Raw genomic sequence first — 4,567 nt, 5'->3', positions numbered from 1 at the left:
TTTTTTTTTTTTTTTGAACTTTTTTTTTTAAAACTTTTTTTTTATCTTTTTTTTGAACTTTTTTTTTTTTACTTTTTATGAACTTTTTTTTTAACTTTTTTATGAACTTTTTTTTTTTTTTTTTTTTTGATACTCAAGTACCCACCTACCTACCTAGGCAAATTAATGACGTATGGACAATGTCTAAAGTTAGACAGAGATTAGGAATGTAGCACGGAGTAAGAGAGCGAAAAAAATTGGGAAAGAGTAGCGAAAACAAAAAGTGAAGTAAAGGGTAGCAATTAGAAAAAAGAAAGAAAGAAAGGAAGATAAGGGAGAAGAGGGAGGGGTTGAGAGAGAGGGGGATTAAGATAAGGAGAGGGGAGGGAAGGAGGGTAAGGGGAGAGAGGAGAGGAAAGGTTTATCCAATTTGTGATAGGTCGTTGTCAGAGTCCGAGAAGACGGGCCCTGAGTCACTGATAGCTGCTCAGGTAAGGAAGGGTTGATGTAGGTAGTAAGGCAGGTAATGGAATTTCTCATACATTGCCGTTATCGGGTAGAAGGAATGTCCAAAAATCATGCTACTCATTGCTCAGGACTTTAGACGTGTGCTGCACAGCTAAGATAACCTTTATAGAGTTCAGGGCAAGGTAGAATTGGTAGAATTTTAGTAGTGTACAGAGGAGCACTCACGAGGATTTAGAAGAAATCCAATGTTAAGATTTAGGATTCTGGAGCATGTAGATTTTGATGATCTTGTTGAGATTAGAGGTGGTATTAAGTTCATAATGCTGTTTTTATGGAAAAAGTTCCTTAAGGGTGTCGGCCATTGGGGGTTTTACCCTACTTGTACAAATCCTCTATTGAAATTAAAAATTAAATTACTTTCCTTCCTATTAGGTCCTATATAGGATAAGGAAAGTAAAAAAAGACACATAAGTCAACTTGAGGAATATAATTTCTAGTTTACATAGTGGACTAGACACATAACTGAATATCCAGTCGGTCAATCAGTCTGATAATACATGAAGAACTTCTGCCAATATTTGAACAATGGGTTCTCCGTACATCTTGGGATTTGGCATGGCACCGTATGCCAAATTGGTTTCGGGATCCCGTTAGGATCAATATTATACCAGGCGAATCCAACTCGCCACTTATTTGGTTTAGTTAGACGATGTATGGTGTGAAACTGTGAACCGAGCAACCTCCGTGGCCGAGTGGGTATCACACTAGGCTTGCACGCAGGAGGCCCGGGTTCGATTCCGGCGGGGCCGAGGTTTTTTCGGCTCTCAGCTTGGAGTTCGGGGTGCACTCAGCCTCGTGAGGACAATTGAGTAGCTACTTTAATCGAGTAGCGACCAGTGGCGATATTACCAGTGTAAAAAGATTATTGAAATATGGATATTGATTACAAAGGAGGCACTTACTAATGTTGTGATATCCACAAAAGTTGTGAAAAAGCTCTGCTTTACTACAAAGAATTTGAGATTTTAGATATTTTGGTTTAGAAGTGGCAACTTGGGTATTTGGTTTGAACGATGTATGGTGTGAGCCGTATGTATCACTTATTCGTGGGTCATTGTTTTATAATGTGGGAGCCATACTGGTAGACACCCCTTGGTGGACCACCATTTTATGCACCTCAGTGGACTCACTGGGCAGTTGGGCACATACCAGATTACCATTGAATATTGTACGGTATACTTTTCTTGCTTTTCTTGACCATGAGGACCATGAGAGACATAGTACATATCTCAGTGTTAAGCTCTATCGAGGTCATCCAGTACTTGGAAAGGTGACGTATCTTAGATGTCTTGACTGCTTTTCACATTTCGCACCTTATTGCTCTTATCAGTGAAGGTAACGCGTAAAACAATGGGGCCATTAAAGAGTGATACCTATATAGCCATTAAAGAGTGAATGTTGAATGTCCAACACTCTTAGGTATACTTTCAATATTACCTATTATCTAGAATAGGTTATAGGTACGTCTACCTATGTACCTATTTATCTTCAGTATTACCTATGTCTTTATGTTCAATAGGTTGGTTATATAGGTACCTTGAATAATTAATGTCCAATATTAGGTGTGCTATGAAGCACCGTCTGAAACACATATATGTACCTATATCCAATAAATTTTTCTTCTCATTCCACGAAAATCCTTTAACCTTACCTAGGTAGCTTGGTACCTACTGCATAATTTTGATTTTAAGTCGATATTGATATGGCTTCCAGTCAGCCTCTCAATCAGCCCTGTGATTGCTTTGACCTGACAAAAGCAATTTTTTCTTCTTGATTGTTACAAAATAAAGGAAAGTAAAAAACGGCTACAAAAAATTCATGGGTGGATGTCGCACTCAACCTTTTGCTTGCAATTTCTTTATTCTTTAGCGAGACAATTTTCAGGCGCGGTCAATTCCCTGTTTGCCCCCCCCCTCCATATACGGCCCTGATTTTCCGTGAATTCTCGTCTGCCCATGAAGATTACCAAATTGCTCTGAAATTCTGACCAAAGTTCAACTCAGTCTCTCTCTCTCTCTCTCTCTCTCTCTCTCTCGCTCTTTCTCCCACATGTGTGCTTGAAATTTCTTGGACTCCAAATTTCTAGGTCACATTCAGCATCATGCAGGAAATGGTCACATTGGACAATAACTATTTGAGGGTGATTTTCGTAAAGTTTTGTAACTTCAGACTCATTAGTAAGGTAAATTTTGACAAGATCATTGTTTTTACCGGCAAAGACCATTTTATCGTCACCTACCAGATCTCCTACGGCACATAGATATTTTTCCATTGATAAAATTCCATACCTTGGCTGGGATTGAACCCACGCCCTCCTGTTTACCAGGCGAGCGCCTTGACCACTACACCACCGAGGCAGGCAGAATGGATATTGAATACCCACTGGAGGGAGGGAGGGAGGTATACAAAGATAATATCTAACTAACCTAACCTAGGTAGGTAGTTAGTTTGGTATTCACTCATAATCTCATAAAACACGACATTTTTCCACGACCAAGGCAACGCAACGTCAAGTTTACACCACCATCAGATTACTATATGTACCAGGGCCGTATTTGAAGGGGAGGGGGCGAGGGGGCCCGAGCTCTCACCCTCGAGCTTTGTTTTTCTCCTTTACCATAGACCCAACAGCTGGTCCAGACTCCGAAAATCTGGAGCATCCCCACCCAGTCCATTGGTTTTTGGACTCTCCCCCCCCCCTTGACAAAATCCTGGATACCACCCTGCTATGTACCTATAGGTAGGTACATAGCAGGTGAATATGTATTTCCTATACCTATTCTACCCAGGCAAGTTATAGCCAGGGCTGTATCCAGGATTTCCCTGTACCCGGTACATTACTGTTTGGACTCTCAGGGAAATCCTGGATACGGCCCTGGCTACTTGCCTGGGACTCCTGGGAGTGGATGCTCCAAATTTTCGGAGTCTAGCCTACAGTAAAGGAGAAAAATCTGGTGTGAACATCACACGACTTTCCTTATCCTATTGAATGATGCTTATTTTGGGTGTTCTTGGTCTTATAGCCAAACTTTTACAATATATCTAACCGTTTAGTCGGTATAGCTGAAAACCGTCAAAAAACGGTCAAAAACCGCCAAAAAGCGGTCAAAATACCGCCAACAGCAGCACCTATCTCAACCAAACAGGATAAAATCCGCCCCGGGCGGGAATCGAACCCGCGGCCTAGTGCTTACAAGGCAGACGCGCTACCAACTAAGCTAACTAGGCTGGCTCCTGCAGACTCTTTTCCTTAAAAATGGAGAGAAATGGGCGATTCGTGGCCAAGGTATAATAAAGAATTTCTTTGACTCAACATTTTCCAAGCCACTACTCAGATTCGAACTGGGGGACTCAATCTCACAACCACCCTGTATGTATAGTGTCCATATTTTACGACCATTATTATCGATCATCATGGATCATTGATTGATACACACGCATATGAGAGAGAAAGAGAGAGAGAACGAGGTAGAAGGAGATAATCAGACAGAGATGGACAAATAGAGAGAGAAAGAGAGAACGAGGTAGAAAGGCAGAGAGAGTGAGAGAGAGAGAGGGACAGAGAAACACACACACGGACCAATGGCTGAAACTTTGGATTTAGGCTCTAGGGACCTCAAAACGTGTTTTGGCCCTAAAAACTGACCATCAAAATTTTGACCCGATTACATTACTTTCCTTCCTATAGGATAAGGAAAGTAAAAAAGGATATTTTCAACCATTTCCCAATTTTGAAAAATTTGAACCGATTGCAATACTTTCTTACTACTAGTATAGCTCCGCTATACATTTGTAATAGAAAGTAAAAATGAGGCTCGGCACGCCCCCTCCTCCTTACCGGCCCTGCAGGTCCAGAGCTTTACCTGCGACATTACCGGAGTTGTGAATAATGTATTTACCTCTTCTACATTTCTACATGGATTCTACATTTCCACATAGATAAAAGAGATTACATTGCACCTCACCTTGCAAGAAGTATGAAACAGACACACACACACACACACACACACACACACACACACACACACACACACACACACACACACACACACACACACAC

This window comes from Diaphorina citri, unplaced genomic scaffold, assembly GCF_000475195.1.
Source record: "Diaphorina citri unplaced genomic scaffold, Diaci psyllid genome assembly version 1.1 scaffold232, whole genome shotgun sequence".
NCBI lineage: Eukaryota > Metazoa > Arthropoda > Insecta > Hemiptera > Psyllidae > Diaphorina > Diaphorina citri.
Note: the sequence above shows the minus strand (reverse complement) of the source record.